Source organism: Nipponia nippon, unplaced genomic scaffold (genome assembly GCF_047370975.1).
Source record: "Nipponia nippon isolate SJK-2023a ecotype South Korea unplaced genomic scaffold, ASM4737097v1 scaffold_28, whole genome shotgun sequence".
NCBI classification, from domain to species: domain Eukaryota; kingdom Metazoa; phylum Chordata; class Aves; order Pelecaniformes; family Threskiornithidae; genus Nipponia; species Nipponia nippon.
Window position 1 is genome coordinate 2,135,661 of NW_028262345.1, and position 25,331 is coordinate 2,160,991.

Consider the following 25,331-nt stretch of genomic DNA (forward strand, 5'->3'; position numbering starts at 1 on the left):
GCCTAGAGATGGAGAAGTGGAGACCATCTGAAAAGGACGTGAATAAATAAGACTTTGTATGAGGTCTAGAGAGATAACTTGAAGGGAGAGAGCGCCAGACAGTGTTTTTCCAGCTGAATAGAGTTTTGCCAGACAGCATTTTGCAGGCATGTTTTAATTTGATGAAAACACCGATTCAGGATTATGAAAGCATTGCATTTCAGGAGGGTTAGTGCCTTGTGCTGTGCCCTTATACCTCTCTCATATTCGGCCTTATTTGTAAAGACAAAAGGAAATATTTCTTCTTGTGATTATTTCTTTTTAGCTGAAATTCCAAACTTCTAAATTTAAAGATGACCCCGACAGTCAGAAATTTTTGACTTTCTGACAGAATGGAAATACTTTATTTCTTTAAAACTTTCTGCTGGCGGATAGCCCTCAGGGGAGACCAAAGGATCGCGGTGCACCAACTCTGGGACTCTCTTGCCTCAGTTCCCCCACGCACAAAGCAAGGACGAGGCTGTGCGTTGGGAAAGGGCGAACTCATCTCTGGCACATGCGTTGCATCGGGGCTGCTGATCCCCTATGGTTCCCCTCCAGATGGCTGCGGAGATCCAGACGGAGCCTCAGGCTGCTCGCTCCTGGCTGTACGAATAGCGGCGAGAAGCTAGACCGAGCAGCGAGGGTCGGCGGAGGGCTTCCCCTTGGCGCTTGCAGACAGGCTCTTCCTTCTCACCAGACGTCTTGGCCGACGGCTCGCCGCTTTGCTGGCGGGAGAAGCGCCAGCTTTGTCTCCTGGCACATGCCGACGGCGGTGATGGAGGGCGAGACACGCGGCGATTGAAGGGAAGCCGGGTCGAGCCGGCAGCTCAGCCTCCCCTAAGTGCATCTCCAGCACGCGGCCGCCCAGACCGCGCCGCTGCCTCTGCCGACAGCTTTATTGCTGCTGTGGGCTGAGAGAGGTCCGTAGGGTGACCTGGCCCTGCACCGTCCCTGCTTGACAGCTGCTCAGACAGGGAGAAGAGTTTGGAAAAAATTGGGGAAAAGTCTCCCAGAAAGCAGCTATGGGAATTCGGCCAGCCTTGGGGAAGTTTCTGCTTGGCCTTCCTGCAGCGCAGAGGAAGGTTAGCAGGAAAACCTCCCCAGATGAGGTTTTTCCAACAGGAAAAGGGAAAAAAAACCCAGAGGTTTGCTAAGGCTGCCCGTCAGCTGCTCTTGCCCCTTCCTCCACGTTTCTTCCCAGCCCTGACCCAGGTCCTCACACAGACAGACTCTCACCCTCTCGCCCACAGCAGAGCCCAGCACTAGCCCAACGCAGTCTTTGATAGCCCCAGCTGACTGGAGGGCCATTGACCCCCCCAGCCTGAAGCTACTGGCACAGCCCTACTTCACTCAGCTCCCCCCTTCCCCCAGACCTTGTTCCTTCTGGGATTTTAGCCAGGCAAAATGCAGGTTTCATTTTTTAAAATTAAAGATAGTATTTCACTGAGGAAAAGGTCTGTGAGGATGGAGAGAACCACCATCCTTGACTGGGCTTAGTCAAAGCCCTGATTTTTTTCCCCCTTTTCTTTCCGCATTGCCCATAGCAACTCTTGGGCATCCTTGCTTGCTCCTGCGGGCGCCTGCATCCTCCTCAGGCTCCTGGTACCCATCAAAATCTGTGCTGTGACCACCGTGGAGCATTTCAGATGGAGCCCATCACTTTGCAGACGATATATGAAGCAATATGGGGAAACATCTCTCAGAAAGGGAGAGCCAGGGCTGCAATGGAAACAGCCGCATTGGATGGGATCACGGGGAGAGACTGGAAAGGGGTGGCAGGTCTCTCCAGCCCTGCAAGCATCCCACCCACGCACCGACATCTGCCGCCGTGGGGAGGTCAGGGACGGAAATAGCACCTGGCGATGAAAATATTTGGCCGTGCCAGCAACCCAGGTAGCTGCTGGGTGCGATGAGCGCCGAGGCTGGGAAAGTTTATAAGGTGGGCTGCGGAAAACTGGCCGGCAGCTCCGCAGACAAAGCCTGCCTCCTTCCAAAACAAACAGCACCCGCTCCAAGCACCAGCACATGGGGCTGCAGGGCTCCCAGCCGCCATGAGGTGCGAGGGGGACACTGCAAAGGGACCTGGAAATAACTCTGTCCCTTAACCCTCGCTGCCCTGGCTGCTTCTGGGCTTGCAGTGCTGCTGGAGAAGGGTCCAGGGGGATGTTTCATTTGCACTCTCAGCAGCAAGCCACCAGCCCAGAGCACCCACACCCCTTCCCCCCATAGAAACATGCAAATGAACCAGTTTTAGGAAAACGTGTTAAAAACTCCATATCTGGCACCGGTTGTGCTCAAGCACTGAGCCCAGGACCCCTCTGCAGACACGGGGGCTGCCTCCCGAGCGCTGACCCCGTCTCCCCATCCTCCCTCTGTGTGCAATTCACTCGTGGTGTCCGACGCAGCCCGGTCCCGATAAATGCCAGTGCCCAGACGTGACCTAGGTGTGGAGGACGGTGGTAGGCGATGGCCGAGGGCCAGCCACCCCGTTATGAGATCGCCCACTGTTCTCCGCAAAGAATAGTCCCTTGTCCAGCCCCGACAGCTCCCCCTTGGCCAAGGGGGCCGGGGGTAGCGGGGCAGCATGGTGTTGGGGACAAAAAGCATTAGTTCGGAGACCCAGAGACAAAAGAGCTGCAAAAGGGGGTCAGACAGGGCTGCCCCAGTCCTTGGCCCGTACCCAGCGGTACCGCAGCGACAGCTTCACGCCAGGGCAAAAGGCAAAGGGCTGCTGCCCCTTCCCCATGAAGCTTTGCTTATTCGGCAGCGAGGGACACATCGCATGAGTGGCACACTGGGGGATAGTGCCGGGGGGACGTCGGGGGAGTGAGGGGGGTCTCACACACATCTGCCTTCCCTTGGCTCGGCATGGAGCAGTTTGGATGGGAACAAAGTCCTCCTGCTGCATGGCAGCATCTCACGCTAAGCAGGGGAGGCACCAGGCAGGCATTTGCTTCAAGCTGCAGCGAGGGTTTATTTTTCCAGCTAAAATAATTTAATTTAGTGGAAATTTTTCCCTGTCTCAACCTGCTTTTGCCTGTAACCAGCCCATCCTCAGGAATGGCTGGTCAGCTGGATGGGAACCAAGCTGGATGGCACATCAAGTCAGAAGGCACATGAAAAGCCAGCCCGGGTTATGTCATTTATTTTCCAACCGAGTATAGCTGGGGGGTGCTTGTTTTCTTCTCACCACCAGAAACGTAAGGCCCAAAATGTCATTGCCAATGGAATTTACTATTCCTGATGTCAGAGCAGATACACGGGAGGGGGTATGCACCGTGCTATGAGCTATGCAGTAGTATGTGTGCATGCGCTTTGTGCAAAGCTCCCGCTCTGCAGATGGAAATACTGCTTTTGCTGCCACACTGCATGCACGCACCAGAATAAGATATAATAGGTTTGTTTTAGCAGAGCTCGCCCAGCTACTGAAGTTGTAAGCACTGACATAGCTTTATACATGTTGTTTTGCTGCTCTTACGACCTGAACAGATAGCGTGGCAAAGGTGGAACAAGATGCACTGAGCAACGTTAAAAACAAACAGGTAGCAAGTCCCTGGCTGGAGCAAAAGCCCCTCACCTGCTAGGGTCTCAGCAAACCCCTCTCCTGGTGAAGGTCCTCGTACAGCAAGCGAAAGCACCAGCTGGGATCCTCGTGGGGCATGGTAGGGTCGGATATCTGAGCTGAGCCATCCACTTGTGGTTTTGCTAATATCTCCTGAGCAGCAGAAGTTAATGAGCCTGTAGGAAAAAAAAAAAAAATAGCTAGCAATTCTTTATAACACGGCTGCCAGCTATACATTACATTTAATAGGACAGTTATCATATGTTAAATACTGACATGATTAAAAACATATTTATAAAGGATTAACAGCTCTGTAAGGGCTATATGTCTGTTCCGAGGCCGTTAAATCTTCCACAATATGTTTCTAATCATCTATACAATAACTATCTTAATAAATCAGAATTAGAGGCGTATTTGGGTGAGCGTGGATTCCAGACTGCACCTGGTGGGTTTTTGTAGAGGGGAAAGGGGCAGGGGGGAACAACCAACACGCAGAAGAGGTTTGCAGCGAAAACCACTGCTGTTTGTGGAAATCCAGCAGTGCGTGAACACGGAGAGCGTTTGATGGAGACACAGCGATTACATCTGCAAGTGCCACCTCCCTAGATCGCTGCTGACCACAGGTTTGTGGGACCAAGGTGGAGAGGCATCCTGCCCGCAAGCTCAACCACGCTGCATCGCTGCTGCATTTCCCACCTGCTAAAAAACCAAGCACTGCAAAGACAGAAACCCTTTAGCTCCAAGCCCCAAAGCACCCAGGACAGACTACTACTCTGGCTGCTCCAAAATTTTTCTTGCACTTCTATCTACTGCGTTTCTCACCCGGCATCACAAGCTCGCGCTCCAGCCGCGCTCCTGGGGGTGGATTTGGGGCAGCTGTACCCTGCTGCTAGCAAAACGCCCAGGCGCAGCGAAGGCATTTAGCAAAAATAAACGCCGAGGCAGAGTTTGAAATGTTTATTTTCCAACTCCAGGCCATTCATCCAGTGACACTGCTCTGTTCCAGTGAGTCCCCCTCTGTTTATACCAGATGATTAATGAGACACAGATTGTCTTTAGCCCTGACGGATGTTGCAGTCGCCAGGGGTAAGTATGAATTTGGGCTTGATCTCCCCCTTTCTCCTCCCACCTCCAACTGCAGCCACCACGCCATCCTGATTGGCCTAGAGAACAGATTTTCTTTCCTTTCCATGCAATCAAACCCAAGATTTTATTACTTTCTTTTTTATGGTCTCTCCATCTACCCTCTGCAATCAGCCCTCTTTTAGCTGGAACCTCTGATAACACGGGAAAGGGGTCTGAGCTGCAATTAACTCAGAGAAAGCAAAGGGACAGATCAAACAACAAATAAAGGAGGGAGCCGGAGAGGTGAGGCAGAAGACAACTTGGGTTTAGCCTGCCCAAAGCACACTGCTGAATTAGGGGAGAGGGATCTGCCAGGACGCATATGGTGATGCTCGAGAGTGCAGCAACCACCGGACACTATAACCGATTATAACAAACCAGCCTAAACCCAGTGTGACACGTGGATGCCATTTCCAGAGGACACAGGGCTGTCCCTGCTCCTGAAAATGCTACTTACAACTCCAGCATCACCCACACACATTTTTCTGCTGGGCTACTGACCTGCTCAACCAGCAGCTTTCCTATCTGGCACCCATTACTGCATCTCCCGTTTTCCTACAGAGGGAAGAATTGGAAAGCAGCTCAGCTTTTCCCCCATCAAGAAACTACTGTGAAACACTCCCAACAGTTTATTTCTACCAGGCTTGCCACAGTGCAATGGAGAGGGACAGGTGAGCCAGGGCTGAAACCAGAGGCACAGGGTCTAAACCAGAGGTGCAGTGGCTAATTGGCCCCACTAATCAAACATCACGAGGGAATCATGCTGCACAGAGACAGGGAGGCTGTAAGAAAGCACAGAACATAAATTAATGAGCCCAATTAATAACAATAATAGCAAAGACATCTTTGCAATGGCTAAATAGGGCTGGATTGAAACCAGCTTGAATGTATCATCGCAACAATGCTTTTGCATCCCCCCAAAGTATGGCTCGGGGCAGGAACAGTTGACACATTTCTCCAGCACTCAAAGCCCAAATTGAAAAGCTGCCATTAACATTAAAAGGAAAAAATAGCTTTTTAAAAACTCCATACGTTTCTATTTTTTTCCCCCCTTCCCTTCCTTCTTTCTGATTCACCCTTCTGATATTTTGCTTGGACTCCAATCCTAACACATTCGTCCTTCTTAGCACATTTTTGGGCTGCTTCCACCATTGTTCTTGGAAACTTTTTTTTTTTTAAGGACATATATTTAGATATACAACCTGGTGTCCCATGTTAAAAAATCCTACCTCAGGCTGGAAAGGGAAGAGCATGTAGAAAAAGGGAATCAGGCCCCAGGCCAAGGCTGCTGCCCGAGGCGCACACGGCGCGCGCGGCAGGAGGCACGTGCTGCAGGGCTGCGCGAGCCCGTGCGAGGTGCGCGTGCAGCTGGGTGTGCCTTCGTGCACACGTGTGTGTGCGCAAGGGGTGGGCGGTAGCTGGGCCACAAGCACATGCTGGTGGCTACCTGGCTGTGGGTGACAGGGACCTCTTGGCATCAGCAGTGGAAGTGGCATTGCTGGTGGGACATTTGTCTGTGTGCGGCAGCTGAGGACTCCGTGTCCAGCACAGAAACATCTCCCAAAAGCTTTGCCGGCACAGATGGAGGGCTGGTCGCTGCAGATGTCCCCATGTCTTCCCCATAGTCCCTGTCGGGGCTTCAACACAACACCGCAGCTCCTAATCATCCCTCGCTCCAGCCTGGGTCAAGGGGACAGGAGCATTTCCTTAAATCAGGCACCACACTCAAATGTATTTGCAGCAAGGTTTTGAGGAATGGCTAGGGGTTGCACCAGCTGCCATCACCCCACACCGGTCCCCCCACACCAGTCCCCAGCCGGAGGGGGCTCAGGCCATCCAGGTTGCTGCAGATATCACGCTTTGCCAATGGAGAGGGTGGGTTTGGACAGGCTGGTTTTAATAACTCACGAGCGCTCAGCCCGCACCCAAACATCTCATTTGGAAAAGGCAGGTTGGAGTCCAAGAAGCACTCGCAGGCTTTTCATAAACACACTTTAATAATCTTCATCAAGAATTTTAATACAAAGCGAGCTGCCTGCCAGGAAATGCATTTACACTGTCAGCTGCCGAGAGAAATAGCACTGCACCACTGCTCAATACCAGAAACACCCTCTCTCCCTCCCTCCGAGCTTTTCCTCTCTTCCTTTTTGTACGAAATGCAGTGCTTAGGATATCGGAGGGGCTAAAAACCCTGGTGGGGAGCCAGGCAGCTCCCTGTAGCATCCCCTCAATCGGGGTGCAGCCCCATCACCTTGCCCTGCCGTGTGCCCACCACCATTCTGCTCCTATCCATCTCTTGCCAAGCTGGACCTTGGCTGGCCTCATGCTTCAGCTATTTATCTTTTTATTTTGGGGGGTTTAAAGGTTGCAGACAGCATCTTTCCTTCTCTCCTGTTAACCTGGCAACGGTGCCATCGCAGGCTCTGCATGGGGCAATGCATAGAGAAAGGCTAGGAAAAGACTATGGGAATAACAGGGGAGTTTGCTAGCTACAGATACAGTTACAAAAGCTTTTCTTTCCCAGCAAAGATTAACGGCATCAGAAAACATTTCCTTGCCGGCTGTGGCATTAAACAATTAAAGGGATTAGTCGAGGGCTTTACTATCCTCTGGCACATCAGGTTTTGGTTTCTGCCAGAGGCAAAATACCCAATTTGATGTACTCTGAACCCAGAGGGCTGCTTATGGTGGGAATCATATTTTACAGCCTTTTTCCCAACAGCTGAAAACGCTCCGGCTGTAACCACCCTCCATATGCTGCTCCAAGACACACGCACACCCAGCTAAGCCAGCTCTCCCCAGGTATGGATGGATGTCACCCCTCCGTGTCCCTGCACAGCTGCCCCAAAGCAAAGCGCCACCTGCATGGAAGGGCTCAGAGACCAGAGCGGGGTCAGGGGGAGGTTGGAGAAATACCCCAAGGTGACTTCAGCATCGGTAACTCCTTCCACACACTTCTTATCAAGTCTTATACTTCTCTCAGGGAGGATTTTTGAACACCAATTCCTGGCACGCTGGACAGTTCGTCTATTTATAAGTCTGTTCCCAAGTGACTTGACAAAAAGAAAGAATGAAAAACAACCCTCGATCCAGTGAAATAAAATGATGAGATTAGAAATACACGTACCAGATGGCCTCTCTGAACCTCATTTAGCAAAGGTGGGGAATGCCAGCTTTCCAACAGGAACGGCAGCATCACATCCGCTGCTTTCCCTGCCCTTGTGAAGTTCTTACCTTATTTATTTGCTTGAGATCAGAAAAGCTGGGGGAAGCCGCCCAGCAGAAATACCAGCTTTTTGCCAAGCATTTTGAAGTTTCAGCACAAATTGCTTTTTACAGGCAGGGGTGCGGGGCGAAGAGGTACAGAAAAGTTCATTTGTTCTTGAGGAAACCCCCAAAATGCTTCAGGGAGCTGAAGGGGCCTTTTCATCGTGCAGGCAGCTGGTTGGAGGGGGGAAGGTGCCGGATGAGTTTGGGGAAGCGGCGGTGGGAAGGATGGGTGGGAGAAAAGTGCCTGCACGGTTATGGCATGCACAGGCTCCAGCTCTTAGTGCCAGGGCAATACAGGCTGCAAGATATCTTAATAATACACAAACCTTAAAATCAGTAAGAACTTAAAAGATGCTGCCCCAGAAAACCTCTCCAGAGCAGATGGAAATCTCCCATGGACTTTCTGAGTGGCGGGATGTGCCTCAGCTTATAGATACTCATTATTCTCATTAATGCCCTCTTTCAGCTCTTTAAGGCATCCACAAAAGTCACTTCCACCTCCCCCAGGGCTCACTCCTTTCCCATGCCCGAGGGATGCTGCAGCTTTGGGTCAGTGCCCATCTACCTCCGTGTGCTCACACACCGCTGAGAGCAAACTCGAGGCCACAGCACAGAGGCAGCAAGATCCTGCAGTAGCTCATGCTTACAGGGAATGATAACCCCAGAGGTTTTTCCTGGGAGGAAAATAAATTTATAAAAACCTTCACCAGTGCCACAGGACTCTCCAGGCAATTGCATAGCAAGGAGCTTCCTTGGCTATAGGCACAGTATTTGTCCAGGCACACCCTTGCAGTGGCTCCTCCCGGCACCAGAAGCATCCTAAAGAAATCAAGCCCCGGAGCAATGTTACGAGCCGCAATCATGCACTGAGTGGCCATGGAGAAAATCCAGGTATCCCGGTGCCTCCTGTCAAGCTTGAAGCAGCGGGCTGCACCGCCGTGGAGCCGCTGCTCTCCGGGGGCTCAGCTTTCCACCAGCCGGTAGAGCGAGATGTTGTACCTTGTTTATGTTTCTATGGTATTACCCTGCCTGCTGGCTCCCATCCTACAGCCCCCACCGGCTAAATCTCTGCGAGGTTAATTTCGAACATGAAAAACGGCCTCCCAAGAGCAAGTGTGGTTGATTTAAAATAATAAAAATGGAAATCTCAGATTTGATGACTAGTCCCAGGAGACCAGCTTAAATTAGTGCTAACCAATCGGCCGCAAAAGACCAGAGGAAAATTCCTGCTGGACTTCTCTCCTCAGTCCACTCCCTGGCTTCATTTTCCATCCCCAGCTCCTTCCAGCCTGCAAACATATACAGCGTTGCCTCGGCAACTCGGAGACGAGATATATGTACATGAAAAAATGAGACAATCTCCTTCCTCGCTGATTGCCTGGAAGGTGGAAAATGTAAACCTATTCTAGTCTTAAAGCAACGTCAGCTTGTACCAGACACACTCACACCCCAACCTGCTCCTAAATGTGGCACCTCCAGCTCCCGCGTGAACATAAATAACCATCCTCTCACGGGCAGCCGTCCCCAGATGTACCTGCTCTCTCATCCCAAGGGAGGATGCTCAGGACACGCAGACTCACCAAAACACACAGGTCGCCCAAAGGGGTTTTCTCTCTTGCACGCACAAACCGGCTTATTCCTTCGGCTTCCAGGAGCTCGGGTTCATTTGTGAACCCTAGTTTAGAAGTAAGCATGCTTTCAGTCTAGCCTGGACCAGATGGACTCTACTCAGCACAGCTATCGCAGGCACCATCCATCAGTGCCCCATCTGCGCTACACTTGGTCTTTGAAAAGGTCCTGCATCTCAGGGCTTGCATGAAAAATAAACATGAATTACACCAGGAGCTTAAAGCAGAGTATCTATATTCTATCCTTAGCCATCCCGTTCTCATATCACCTTTAAATCCTGCTCTGAGTCCCTGCTGCTCTGCGCAGCGTCACCCTCGGCAGCCCACGGCCCCCTTGGAAGGGCGGCACGGCCAGCCGGGACGAGGCTGTCCTGCAATAACGCAGGAGCGCAGGGATGTGCCTGTAGATCTCCTGTAGGCTGCTGCAGCCATCGCCACCAGCCCCACCTGCCCGTGCAACCCCTTTTTGGTGCAGCACCCACTCTCTCACCGGTTAGTCCTCCTTAGCCTTGTGCTGAATGAATCCCGATACTGGAATTTTCATCTGCATTATCAGCATTTTTTCCTCTCCAACCCCATACCCTAAGGACCTGCCTGACCTGCAAGCAATTAAAACACTGGGTCTCATGAACTCCCTGCAATGTCTTGGCTGCAAAAGGATATGATGAAAAGACCAATTCCCCCCACTCCACCTCGGCATCAGTCTCCGCTTCCCTACGAGCTTTGTTGTGGACCGTGGCTATCGCAGCACTCCTTACTCAGACGTTTCCCATCTGGAGTCAATCGGTCCCCTCAACCGGCAGGATTCCTGCGGCATGTGCCTGATTGATTAAAGCATGAACAACTTATTACAAATAACAGGAGAGCTCCAAAACAAGGAAAACCGCTAGATGAAGAGGGCCGCTTGCGCATGCCATGGATACAATTGCCTTCCCTCCAGACATTTATGGCATCCTTCCCCAAGCCTACCCAGTCAGGGCTGGGTCCATGCAGTGCTATTTCTTTTCTGCCCAGCCATACAGCACCTTGACTGGTGTAATTCAGTGATAGCGGTGCTTTGGGAAAGCCTGGGCAGGCACTGCCCACTACCTGCTGATGCCCCAGCTGCAAAATGAGTTCATGAGTCTGTACCCAGGAGATATCCTTCTGCAGGGCTATGAGGAGGATGGGAAACACCTTTTTCCTACTGCAAGTGAGAAGTAGGATAGACTAGCCAGGGACAGAGATTCAGGGGCTGCTGTCACGATGGAGCAATAAAGATAAGACCCCCTTCACTGTCCTACTACAGCTGAGCATGAGTCGAGCTGGAGGCTCCTGGGGAGCCCTTCCCTCAGCTCAGCCACTAAGTCCTATGCCTGGGATGCTGTGAAAAGCTTGAAGTGAAATTCTGGCTTTCTCCAAAGCACAGCAGGCTTTGCTACTGGTCTCAGCGGAGCCAAGAAATCACCCCTTGCTCCCAGTCCCACCACCATCTTTTCCAATAAAGTTCCTCTTCTGACATTTGCCCCACCAAACAAAGGATGCGCCTGTTAAAACCCACCGCCCCGCCGCGCCAGGGGCATAACCAGATCCGCTCCCCAGCTGCTCCATCACTGAACCACCTGATATTAAATAACCTCATCTCACATTGAGACTGTCATTTGCAAAACCAGGATGGCAGCGTTACCACCCGCTGCTGAGGCGTCCGGGAAACTTCCTTCGAGGGTGACTTTGAAATGCAAAACTGAGATAGCAGAGGACGGCACATCATTATTCATAAAGACAAGGCGAAGCGTGCTTTGCCAAAGTGTGAAAAATATTTATATCCAAATACAAAGCGCCTCTCAAATTTGCAATTCCCTGCACACTCAGGAACCTGAGCCATATTTGTGGAAATGGCTGTGAAGGTAAGCTGATTTCTTCCATTAAAGTATGCCAGTGCTGGGGTGCAGAGACGACGAAGCGGAAAAAAAAAAAAAACAAACAAAAAAACAAGGGTGGGAAGATGTGATTTGATCTGCTTTTTAAAGCAATAACAGTTTCACTCAAAAGCCTCACAAACTGTAATGTGTAGGGTGGAGCAGGATTAAGATCATAAATAACTCCCAGAGAAGAAAAATGATGCCCTTTCACATGCTGGTAGCGTGTTATCTTTAAAGCCAAAGAAAGATAAAATAACTGTCTTCAAATATCACCACCTTTCATCCAGAAAGATTGTTTTTAACTTGTTTTACAGGGATCACTTTTTCTGCAGCTGCAGCGTGGCCACCTTTGGGCTGGAATGCAGCAGCGGCTTCCCCACGCAGGACCGTGCTGCAGCAGGGATAGGATATGTATCCCATTAAAATGATAAGCTGGCCTTGCAGCAGTTGTTAATAACAGCTTCTCTGGAAGGGTAATTAAACACAGTATTGCAATGCTGGCTGTAAGGCCAGTCTCTAATCAGCAGGGATAAAGGTGAGGCCTGATCCAGGGGCAGAGCATCTTCTATGTTAGAAACCAGCCCAAGGCATGACTGGAGTACGGATGCTGGACCAGACACAAGCTGGATCCCCCCAGCCCTGCTAGTCCTTTTTCCCCCTCCATATTTTTGCTAACTAAGCATCCTGGGTTTCCACCACAAGACCTGTTCCACCTCTGAACAAGCCTTTTCCCTTTAAAGATAAAGGCTTGAGATGCAAACCATACACCCTACCCCAAAAGCGAGGCTTTTGCTTCCCCCGAAGGGGATGAAAGCCAGACTCCCAGCTGAATCAGCTGCATCACTAAAGCAGTAGCTATTTTCTCACTGGTAGCGCTGATGAAGGGCAGAGGTACTATTCAGACCTATTGATCGATGGTTGGGAATACACATCCAGTACCAAGTTAAAATGCAGGTGGAATTTTAGATAGTTGGGATGCATTTCCTTAAACTGGAATTTAGGCAGAAGTCCAAGACTAACACCCCTCCGCCTCCTCTCTCGAAAATAGTGCCGAGGGCTCTTTAACAACCACGAGTGGTCTAGGGCGGGTTAATGTCTTATCCATAAGTTATTCAGTATTTCCTTTTAAAGGCAAAATAGTTGGAATACTTCTCTTTCTCTCTTCAAATTGCAGTTGCGGGGGCTACAAAAAAACCCCCACAGCCTCTGCACTATTTCCATATGCAGCACCGGCACTGGGAAGTGTCCATTTCATGGGAGTCCCACCTCTTGAATTTTTATGGGAACTCCAGCGTTATCACGCTTATAGTGGCGCTAATACCCCCAGAGATAAAAGCAGCCTCCTTGTTAGCATCAGAGCTTGGCAGGGCTGGGAAAAGAGGCTCCCCGGACTGCTGGTCACGTCTCAGTGTATCCCGAGTAGGTTTTTGGGGTAGGCGCAACTCCTGGTCCTTCCACCAAGGTGACATCAGGGGGGATGATGGCCGGGGGGGCTCCCCAGGGAGCGTGAGCTGCACCCGCTGTCTCCAACCAAAGCCTGCGGTAATCAGATTTTGCACCGAAACAGTGTCCCATATACAATCAGTGACCTGACTATATCCTGGTCCTGAACACCTTGAAAAACTGGGAAAAGACTCACTGCAGGTCTGGATGCATCCAACATCTCCAGCCTGCTCAGGAAATTACGTTTTCTTCCCATGGCAAAGTCTGATTAACATTCCCCCCCCCACCCCGCCCCTTCAAGTTTTTCAGGCCTTTGTTGAAAAAAATCAACACAGAAAAGCCAGAAACATTTGTTTGCTGGCACCAGAACTCCTCTTGGGATGCTAATTCCCACGTAATGCTTCTCATTGCTGGGGAGATACAGCTTTCGATACAGACAAATCGAACACGCAGACTGAGCACTGCAACGCCCTTCGTGGCACAGAGCAGACAGGGTTTGGCCGGGATGATTATGAAGCGAACCCTCTGCTAAGGTTTGAGGGCACAGCCTAAAAACGTGGCTTTTTTGGCTCCCAAAGGGTAATGTTTTCCCAAATGCCAAAGAGCCTTTAATCCTAACGGGATTTAGGGCTTAGTTTCTTCAGCAATTTGGAAACACGTCCCAGGAATGATTCTCACATATCAACTGCAGGGCTCCGTGCCTGAACTGGTGCGGATTTAGGGAACACCACCGTCCATCTCCTCTCTCGCAAGAATTATTTCACATGGATGCTTGCAGGTAACAGGGATCGGGTGTTTGCTTAGATGGTCCCAGAGCTACAGGGCCCCCCGCTTTGATATGAGCTGCTAATGGCTACTGTAACGTTACAGCCGCTACCGAGGAGCTGGAAAGGCCATTGACAGGAGAAGCTTTCCATCCATCCAGAGCAGAGACATCAACTACATTTTTTGAATAGCTCAAGCAATCGGGACTCCAGAGATATGTCATTAGGAGGGGAAAAATATGACATGAGGTTTGACGTCCTGCGCTGCACTCAGTGCTATAAAAACTATATATATCCATACATGCGCATACACATACAACAAAGGAGATTCCATACTTCTGGAAAAAGTGCTCAGTAAGCCCAGCTCCCCTTTAAGCACTTGGTAAAAACATCAGGCAGAAGGTTAGGCAAATTATAGCAAATAAGACTTCACACGAATTCCTGACAGTGTTTTTTTTCCCCCCACCCTAAAAAGGAGAGCCATTTTCTGGTCTTTCTAACCTCATCATTGTTAAGAGGAAAAAAAAGAACAAGCAGATTAAAAAAAAAAAAAAAAGGGTGCTCTGAAATGTCAGCCTCCGTGATTTACAGAGAAAACCTCTGCCTAATCCCTGCCTGTGCTGCCAGGCACAGCTGAACGTACAAGTGGCACACGGCAAAGGTGCTTTGGCACCAGCCTGGAGCTCAGCTTAACTGGAATGGGACAAACGTGGTTGAGTTTAAGACACTGCAGAAGACAACCCCTGGTAAGGTAACAGGGATCTTTTAATGCTGATGGTTTCTCTACAGGCGTGCTGAGAGGGGGTTTGCAGGCTGCTAGGTGCTATGAGTGCACACGTTAAGCAACCATTCCTGTACCAAGGGGCACAAACGTAAACCCAGCCTTCCTCATTTACAGATGGGGAGCTAAAACGGGAGGGAGATGCTTGCAGCACTCCCTGGAGGAACCCCCAGTTCTAAATGCCAGGCTTCGTATTTTTGTTGCACTCAGCATTGGCAATAAACCTTCCCAGTTACAGCTTCAGGTGCATTCGGAGTGCCTCAGAAAATAAAGCCGCATACAGTGCTTTAAGCCTCCGCTCTGGTTATTTACAAGTCATAACATCCCTCCGACTAATGGTGGGGGGCACCAAGGGCTAAGAGGAAAAAAAGTTGTCCGAGAGCACAGTATTTTAATAAATTTTCATGAAAGATGAATAAATGTTCATGTTGCTGCCCATTGCCTTCTTGCCTGCCCTACATGTTTCTAATCTGCAGCAATACATGAGGATGGCACATGGCAGCCTGGGTGGGGCTCCTCCATCTCCCCCTCCTACACAGCGTTCCTGCAGTCGTCCCCATTTGGCAGCACAGTTCACCGATGCCCAGGGACATATTGGTGTCGCTCCGCTTGTACCTCCCCAGCCTGCGCTGGTCTTGCCCTGTTTTCCTGGGATAGGGCTGCCCATGGTGTAACACAAACCTGCTGGGGCTCGGCACGAAGTAAACACGCTTCTGCAACCCCTTTGTGTGGGGACCAGCAAGGCCTTCATGCACAGTAGTGCTTCAGCTTATTAGATGGAGGATTATTGCTGATAGCCTGGGGAAAAAAGCCTCAAGTCTGGGGGAAGGAAAGGACTCACTCCAAAAGATGCTGGGGCAGAGTTCTTTGCAAAAGCCACATCCAGTCCACAAAATCCCATTTATTCCCCAACTTTGTCTTTTCTCAGGTTTTACTGCCGATCACAGTTACCCCATCTTCTACAGCACCCTCAAAGAGAATTTTTCAAAAGGACCTAAAAGAAACAGCGCTTAAATCACGGCCAAAATCTTTACCACCACAAGCCCTCCCATTCCAGCTAGCAAATACGCCCAGGGAGAGGGATGTGGAACAGCTCTTCTGAGGCATTCACACCAAAAACACACACAAGGAGGTATTTTCCCTACCCTGTTTTCACATTTCTTGACAGGAATGGCAGCAACTGCAATGAAAGGAAAGGCCTGGCCTAGAGCTCTTTGATATGTTGGTAAGCTCTCCTAAATGCCCGTTTGCATTTGGATTGAGGATCTGGGTCACTTCATAGTCTGTCAAGAAATATATTTTGGTTTTGTGAAAAAATGTCAGTGAAAGAAAAAAAATATTCCTTTGATATTTCTCTTTAAAAGGTTTTGGGCTTCCTTTGAAAAGAATATGCCAGAACCTTGCAAGAGGAGAAATACCAGTGTGGACATTTCTAACGGAAAACTTTTATTTGAAAATAGTATTCCCCCCCCAGGATCCCTCTCATCTTGTTTTCCCCCATCCCTCTGCTTGAACAGCAAATTGTTTCCATCCACTGATTAACATGTACTCCGTCCAGATTAATTCCTTCATTCCTGCCAGGTGCAGCTTTAGCTTCACTGCAGAAGCCCGTGGATCTTCAGGAAGATCCCACAGTTCACTGAAGACATTTCACCGTTCTAATCTGGTGCTGAGCATTTATCAGCACCAAAGGTACCTGTTGCTTTACCAAGTCACCCTCCTCTTTTCTAGTCTGGTAAAGAGGCAGATAATTACAAATTGATGACGGCACATCCTAGGATAGGGTCAGGATCCCTGCTTCAAGGATGCAATGTGCTTCTGAGCAAGTTTTAGTCCCAGCTTTACTATCATAAGGGATAGTAAAATCCCAGATTTACCATCATACTGGCTTAATCCATAAAGGCAGGTCTGGAGAGGTGTAATACTTTCTGTGGTTCACAGAGTCGGTCCAGGTTTAAGCTTGAGCTGCTTTCCTTCTGGCCCAGGGACTCCTCTGCCCCCTCCCTGGACACCTTGCAGATGCGCAGCCCCCCGAGGCTCCAAATCCTGCACCTTCCCTGGAATTTGCTGAGGTTTCTGCAGCCACCTTGGCACTAAACCCCTGGGGGAGCTGTCAGCGCCCAAAGGAAAACAGGTACAGGGTAGGGAGCTCTGTCCTAAGCGTCTCCCTGGTTTTCTATCCCACAACACGATGCCATGAGTCTCCAGGTTTTTTTTCTTGCTTGTGCTCACTGCCTCCTTTTCTCCTACCTAAAAGTCACAGTCCTGCCTTATTTTAGCAATTACAATTAATAATCATTGCTGTTATTGGTATAACACAACAATATATTGGTGCATAATAGCTTCTATAACCATTATAATGCTTTGGCAGAGCTTCGATGCTTTAGACCAAAGCAGAGTCTGGCCCAATCTACCCACATCCAGGCTGCTCCAGAGTGGAAGGGACAGAGATAAAGCAGCGGGTGAGACAAGGGGACAGCGGCTGTGGGCTGCTCCTTGGCCATGTCACCTCTGCATCCCCACCGAGAAACGAGGAACCCTCCCCTGTGAAGGGCTTTGGGCTCCCAGATGAATGGCACTATTGAGAAGCCTGTTACTAAACAGACCTCTGGCTCCAAATCACTACACCAATGATTTTTTTTGGATGTCTCAAGTCACCAGTAAAAGTTTCCCTTGTTTTCATCTTCCCAGCAGCTCCTAGCCCCAGCAGAATGCTCTTCTCCTGCCAGCTTAGCCAGAAAAACAGGAAAGGCCAGAAAAATCACCCAAAAAGTAGGTGTCACACTGCTCACAGCCACACTCCACCGGCACACGCAGGGTTTGCTGTACCCACCGGTTATCCTGCAGGCAAATCACGGATATTGGGAGACTGAAAAGGAGAAATCAGGGCAGGAGGAAGGCTGGACTTGTCATCTTGAGTACACCTGTACACCATTTTTTCCTGAAATGTTTTCAGAGATCTGCAAATAGCACAACACACCGCAAGTTCACGCTGGTTTTGCAAAGTGTTCCAAAAGGAAACAATTTTGAGGGAGTAAAAATAGTCCCTTTGACTTTTTCAGATGACCTAGGCACAGGTTTCATTTCTCTCACACCTACAATTTTCTGATTCAAAATAGATTGCCACTTCTAAATTTTCACCTTTTAAATTTAGCTGAAAGAATCAGAATGGAAACGGAAAAATAATTCCCTACTGACTGAAGCAAGTCTTGATTCGATAAGAAACCCTTCAGATTTTTTTACTAGCTGAGAAAAATCAACAGAATTATTTGGACTGAGCCACAAGGCACTTTCTTAATTATTAAGCTTTTAGGAACTGCCCATAAACCACAGAAACCATTATTCACACAGGTCAGGCTTTGTATTCCTGACCTGGGAACCTCGCAGAAAGCAGAATTTAAGACTTCCTGAAAATTTAATCGAGCCAAACTTTTCAGATGGGTCCTCGCAGTCACCGGGCGCTTGGGAAAGAGCTTTAAGCTCAGCCTAAAAAGCTGCGGATGCCACGAGGGGGTTTGGTCTGGGATTCACTTGTACAAGAGCTTGATGTTTAATGAGATGACAGTATTAGCTCAAGTTTATAAGGCAGTTTTTAAGCTGTTTTCACATAAAGTTTGCAAGTGTGGGAAGAGCAGATGGGCTGGGGACGGAGGTTCGGTCATCCTTGCTACGCGTGATTTGGATGCAGGCGAAGCGATTGCTCGCCCTTCGCATCCAAGCCCGGGGTGTGGGAATTGGCAGCGGTGGAGGTCGAGAGGGGAAATTTGGGTGGACCCCGCGCTAAAAAGGTGGACGGGCAGCCACCACAGGGCTGACATCACCCCCACTTACGTGGGTTGCGGATGATTTAAAGCAGGCGTGGGGCTGGGTGGGCCTGGGTGCTAATTCGGTGGGCTGCTGCCTAGAGGAAGCCTGCCCGAAATTACGCCCCGGGGGTTTGGGGCTGAAATACCACAGCAGCCTCCAAAACAGCCCCGGAGCAAGCAGCGAGCCAGGGAGGTAAATAAAGCAAGGGGCTACTTATTCCAGCCATCGATCGCAGGCTCTTCCCCAAAATATTTGGGAAATACCTAGCACTACAATAACTCAAGGTAGTGCCCATAACCAGGAGGTTTTTTGTTTGTTTTGGTTTTGTTGTTTTTTTAAACCATTAATGCCCTCAAAGTGGGTTTGCCCAAGCAGAAAAGAAGCTAAAACATAGGTGTGAGCAAGCTGGCTTCCCCTGAAGAAATAAAAGAGCAAACACAGAGCTCAAGGCTATAATTTGAGGGGAGCTTTTTTGCTGAACATAATAGGTTTGTGGCCTCAGTGGTTAAAATAGGGGAAGGAAAAAAATAACAAAGCAGAAGAAATTTGCAGTTTGGGTCAAAAGTAACCGCCACTTTGGAGAGTTTTCAGAAAAAAAGCCAAAATAAACAAAACAACTGCTTTGGGCCAACTTAATATTTTCTCTGATTTAAAACAGTATTCAGTTTCACTTTGATTCATTCTCTTAATTTGGCAGTTTATTCTTTTAGTTCAGTAGAACATTTTATTCTCTTAGTTTGGTCAATTTTTGAAAACCCCCTATACAGAAAGAAGGGTCAAAAGGGTTTATTTTGAAAAATGTCAAAGTAAAACATTTCTCCATCAAAAAAAAAAAAAAAAATCCCTTTCTGGCCAAAACGTACTTGCCAAATTAGACTGGTATTTGTGAGTAATTTCTCCACATTTTTTAGTGAATTTACTATTTGTCAAAAGGAAAAAAAAAAAGGTTAACCTTACTCTGATCAGAGCACTTAAAGACTGGGTTCACATAAATATACTTTATGAAGAAGAAAAGGTATTGGAAAGATCTTGCACTTACTTTGTATTTGTTTCAGCATTTGTCCCTGCACAAACTGGGTGTAAAATAGAAGCGCACAGATAAAATACAGACATAGACACCCCCCACCTCCCTTCATATACCTATTTCTCCAGCAAGACCTGACGAACCACAAGCTGGCCCTGTGCAACAAAGCGATGCAGGTAACATATTTCAGCAGATATGCTTTTAGGTTTACTTAAACTTCAAAGTGGGGCACAGTGAATAGAATCGTTCAGGAAAACAACACTGGTAGTGCTGGCATCTCTCTTCCAAAGGAAAGACAGTCTGGCCATTAGCAGGATCTTAATAAATTTTTTTTTTCCCCTCCCTTCCTGCACATTGGCCCAGAAGGTTCTTCTACTTTAGGGAGACTTTCTCCTCCCTCAGATGATTTTTTCAAGACATTGATTTAAATAAAACCTTCCGATTGCCTAAGATTAGAAGAAGAAATAGTGAGTCCTTACATGTGAGCTGTCAAGTGCCATACCTTAGTCCCTCTCACTAAAAAAAACAAAAAACAAACCAAACTCAAAACCGAAACAAAAAAACAAACAAACATTTTCACTCCAAAGTCTCTGCTTCTGAAGGGAAAAATAATGGTGAAAACAACAACCAAGAGCATCAAAAATCTAAGCATGTCCAGCTTCCAGACTTCATAAGCCACAAGTTTGCAGGCTTGTCATCTCCAAATAACTCTGCGCAGCTGCAGAGGATGAGATCAGCCCACGCTCCCTTGCGCAGGAGAGCTGCAGACCCACGCTCGGGGGTGTAAAAACGGACCTTTTGGTCCATTCCCATTCCCTGTACACCCGTCCAACTGAAAAGCATTTCTGGGGAGACTCTGCTAGCATTCACGGCCCAGGAACCTCTTCAAACCAGCCCAAAGCTGCACGGGATGGCACATGGCAAAGCCTCCAGCTCACCAGGCTAGGATTTGCCCCTGGGATTTACATGTGCCAATCTGAACAGTCTAGAAAAAAACCCAATGTGGGGACAATTTGACATCCAGTGAAGGTGTTAAATGCAAGAGCTGTAATTAGTGTCTTTGATAATTCCCCACTGTCCTGGAGTCCCCAAGCTCTGCTTTGCTCCATGTTTCTTCCACAGAGCTTCCTCCCTTCAGGCTGAACTACAAAAATCCCTGCTAGGACAGCTTGAAAAATGTCCATAAAATCATTTTTCCAAGGGAAGATTGTGCTTTCATTTAAATGGAAAAAGCTCACAGAATGCATCTGATTTCCTTGAAAGTGTTTGACTTGTTTTATTGGAAAATAAAAAGATCAAAACCTGAAAATTGAGAAATTCCATTTTGAACAGAGCACGATCAAGTTTTGGTCACTAATACCTGATTTCTTTTCCAACAAAAGTCAACATTTTCCTTCCCCCCCCCGCCCCCCGGACACATCACGAATTTTTCCTGGGCAGCACATGGACCTTAACTTTGCATTCAGGCATCTACATAAGACCAGAGACACCCAGGACTATGGTTTTCAACTGCCTGGACAAGGATCTGACAGCAATGCTTGAGCATGGCCATGTTCACAAGACCGCTGGAGCACATCACAAGGACAGTTTGTCCCCACAGAGATGCAATCTGCCCCAGGAGAAGATTTTAGCAGTTGTGCTAGGCAGTAACAAGAGGGACCACCAGGACCAGGTAGGCTGACACCAACATCGACCCCCAAAACAGGCAGCTCTTTAAAGCTTTTATGGGCGAAGGAGGAAGGACGAGACCTCGGTGCGTACAGCGATGCTGTGGACACAAACAGACCCTGTGCTGCTCTCCAACTCCCTTTCTTTCTCATCGACTAGCCCACCATATAATGCAAACCCACAGCCTTTCTCCAAATCCTTCTTCCTAGGACTCTTGTTACAGGACTGGAGGCTATCTTCACTAAGATTGATTAAACACCTCACATTTGCAGGGTTAATGGCATAAAAACTTTAGATTCAGCTGTTATGAAAACAAATTTCCATCTCCCCCACCCCCTGAAGCTCCCTCTGCTCAACCAGTACTTTGATCTCCCCTGAATAATTCATGTCATTTTCCAAGGTTGTTGTTTTTCTTCTTTCCATGAAGGCAGCCTATGAATACACCTGCTTGTTCTTGATTTTGTTAATGAATAATCCTGAATTATCCATGAAATGCTAAATGGCACCATGATCTCATCAGGCATTAACCATGCATGAGACAAGCTTAGCAACCAGGCAAAACACAGCAGCCCAAGCTGGAGACCACTTCAGACAAAGATGGACTTTCTGAGTATTCAGCAAGGCAGGAAACAAAAATATCTTTCCTGGCGATAAGGACATCAGCCCCAAAAGAGATGAAAGAGGCTCAGATGGGACTGGGGCTGCATGTATAGCACTTGGGGATTTCACTCCCACCCTGACAAGCTTCAGACTTGGTTAAATCCCATTTTTCTCTTCCATTCTTTTTTTTCCTTCTCCTTCCTGCTGCTTGTCCTATCTTCCCCATTTCTGGGCTGTCTGCTGCAGCAGAAGCATCTGCAGGACGAGACTAACCCTTTCAGTCAATGTTTTTTCAAGGGCATCATGGGTGGAACAGTCTCAACGCAGGGAAATTTTTTACTTAGAGTCAAGCAGCAGAAAAATTCTGATCACTGGAGGGGGGAAAAAAAAAAAAATCAATTAAACACCATTCTGGTCACAGAGCGAGTCAGTACCAGAGCCAGGATTAGGATTTAGGAGGTCGTGGCACCCACAGCAGGGCTCAGCCCACCCAGCCTCCTGCAGCAGGCTTGGGTTTCCTCTCTCAAGGCTCTGGGGTCCGAAAGGACCTCTCCCCCTCCTGTGGGGCATTAACCTCCCCCAGCCCTTCATCCAAGGAGGTCCAACAATGTGCAACGTGAACCGCTGCAGCCCTGGACCGTATCAGCCAAGAAATGGCATGTTATGGGCTCTCTAAATCCCTTACAAATACAGACACCAAATCTAAATGAAGTCGCAACAGCCCTGGAGGCTCCCACTGCCTCCATTCAGAGCAAGGTGCATCCGAGATGCTCTTCAAATTACTCTTTGCACCGATACACCACAGCAAAGAGATGGCGCTGGGGAAACTGAGGCACTGAGGGAGTCAGAGACTTGCCCAAGACCAGAAGCCAACCCTGCGGGAGGGTCGGGCGCTTCAGCTGCAATAATCCGAGACTTCATTTAGTCACACCACCATTTCTCCTCTCCGCCCCAGGAGCCTGGTGTGCTTCATTCCCATTCTGATCAAAGCCAGCATGAGCTGTAAAATAAGGATAGTTTACAGTTATCTAATCACCAGCTTTTCAGTCCCTAGACACACTGGAGCCAAGGGTTTGAGTCCCACCAGGATTCACAACCTTGTTTTGTTTTAGGAGGTTCTCTTCTGATGAGAGCTTTAAACTCCAGGTCTGCACTGCGGAGATGTTTCCTAAGAGGAAACAGACAGGTAGGTAATTGCAGCCTGGCCCCAAATTATCTCCTTCTGTACTGTTTTGAGGTCTATGATCTCCATCCTCTGCTCAACAGACATCCTGGCACTCCAGGTCCAGGGAAGAGGCTGCTAATTTCATATTTAAACGGGTCCCAATCCTGATATCCCATGCCCCGCACGCTGACCCAATGGCTTGCACAATACTTCTTGATCTGGAGGAAATGGAGTGATTAATGCTAAACAAAACTCTTTTGCAAGCTGTCATGAGAAAGTGATTTTGTGAAGGAGAAGAGCTTAACTAGTAACTTATAAAGCTCAGTCTTACTTGTGTTAACCCCACTCTACCAGTAAACCCTTGAACACAACCTGCTCTTTCTGGGCTGGGTATTAAGTCTGGTTTACAGCTGTGATAGCAAAGCCCAAGCAAAATGCAGAAAGCTGCAGCAGCTTTCCTACTTTAGGCCCAGCCCTAAAGACAAGCATGCACATGGGTGCACAAAAAGACGCACTCACAAACCAGTTATCCTCCCTCTACATCATTTTGGTGCCTGGGCTTACTGAGATACCTAGAGACAGGCTCTGGGGGGGTTTTCACACTCCAGGACTCTGTCACACAGCATCTCTGCCCAGAGCTGGTGGCATACAAGCCAGCCCCTGCCCCGGCACCCTTGGGACGAGCAGTCAGCAGGGCGGCAGCAGCGACTCTTTGCACAGACCTAGTCTCCTCCTAACACCAAAATGGGATTTGCAGGCTCGGCAAAACGGAATGAGAAAGTGGCTGTAAAACCCCCCGTCTCTTACCTTCTCCCTCTTCAGTGCAGGGAGGTCTTTTATTGTATTTGAACATCAGCCTGCACAGAGGGCTTTGATCTCTTTGAAGCCTTCAGCTGATACTTTAGAGCCTCACTAAACTCTCGTTGATCAAGAACACAATCAGAAGGGGGGGAAAAACCCCACCCATCAGGATGTTGTTTTTACAAAATATTTATTTTGTTATCCCCTTGATTTTCTGGATGGCTCAGAAGAGCAGGAGTGAGATCAGAGTCTAATGCCATGTCTACTTAGCAAAACTCTTCTGTCTGCTATTTAGGGATGCCATTCCACGCTTGGGCTTTTCTGCTGGAGCCAAATATTTATCGTGTCTGGAGTAACTAGTTTATAAAATACAGAGGTGGGAGGTTTGTTTTGTCTGTTGAATAGGCTTTGAAAGCAAAAGTCTACAAGTCCACCAGAGGTAAACAGCATTGGTGATTACAGCAGGATCTGAAAACATCCACATTTTAGCTGGCGCTGAAGGGGCAAACATACAGACCCAACACATCTTAGACTACAGCAGCAAAACTTAGCCCAGTTTCAAGCAAGGGAACTCATGCAAATAAACTCCATCTCACTATAACACTACAAATATCCTCAAAGTCCAGCCCAAAAGAGCAATACAAATAGCTTCAGTCAAAAATTATGGGGTTTTTTTTGTTGTTTTCAAGCCCTCCCCAAAAAGAAAATCACAGCTGATTTTTTTTTCCATTGAACACTGAAATATTCTGCAGAAACATCTCACATTTTCCAGCCAATTCAGACCAACGCTTGGTGCTAAAATGTACACAACCCCTTTCACCATAAAGTGGAATATTCAGGGAGCCAACTCCACCACGAAATCCTTATTGCTGGATCCTGTTCATCCCTGGCAAGGAGTCAATGAATCCAGGGATGAATCCGGTTCATTTTGTCCGGTCTAAGACAGAGACGTCAGAAGGCACAGACACAGCAACTTCACAGCCCAGTTCTCATCAGAGAGCATCATTTCACTGATTTCTGAGCTAGCAGAGAAATTGGGATCAGACCCTGTACTCGTACACGCTCGTGTGCAACACATTCGGGCTGACTTCGCTCAACGCATTTCTTAATTATATTCTTAAGTACAATCTGTATTTAAAACCCTGGAGATGCAGTCATCCACTTCAAGTGGAAGTAGAGAGAACTGGGAATGATGTTGATTCTCAAAAGTAAATTAAAAAAAAAAATAGCTGGAGAGTCAATGAAGCAACAAGACACAGGCAGGTCAGCCCAGACGGTAAGGGAAGCTGGAAAAGGGCAGTGAGGGCTGGCTGGGGACGCAGCTGGGGCTGGGAGGATTACAAGGCAGTGGGAAAGGAGCAGAGGGAGTTCAAGGGGTCCAGGTCAGAGGGACATGTTAAGTGGATTTAAGGGAACAGAGTTGATGCAAGTCCCATGCTTTGGGCTTGGAGGAAGGTCTGATTCATACCAACGCCGAGTCATTTTTCCAGGTCAGCCTAAGGTCTTTCAAAGCAGGCTGACTGGCAATCCCGACGTGCCTTTTACCAACTGTCCTTTGGTGCAGGGACACCGGGTACGATGCAGATACAGGAGAGGTCTGAGCTTCCCTGCGTTGGACCATCTCCAAAGTCAGCTCCATCCATGCAAACAGAGCCTTGGAGACACAACCGAAACACTGCACAGCCAGGGAGGTGCAAGCTGCTGCATTTTTGGGCTGGGTATTCCCGGGAAGGACTGGAGCTGATCGTTACAGGCTTGAAAGCCAGTTTGC

The 25,331-nt window shown here is 48.6% G+C and overlaps 1 long non-coding RNA gene across 1 annotated transcript in view; it reads right to left on the bottom strand.

Annotated features, from left to right (window-relative positions):
• Positions 1–25,331, bottom strand: part of LOC148054980 (uncharacterized) — a 102,046-nt gene that overhangs the window by 33,997 nt on the left and 42,718 nt on the right. The window contains exon 3 of the long non-coding RNA XR_015706026.1: positions 3,599–3,759. This is a non-coding gene — a long non-coding RNA (uncharacterized LOC148054980). The remainder of the gene's footprint in view (positions 1–3,598; positions 3,760–25,331) is intronic.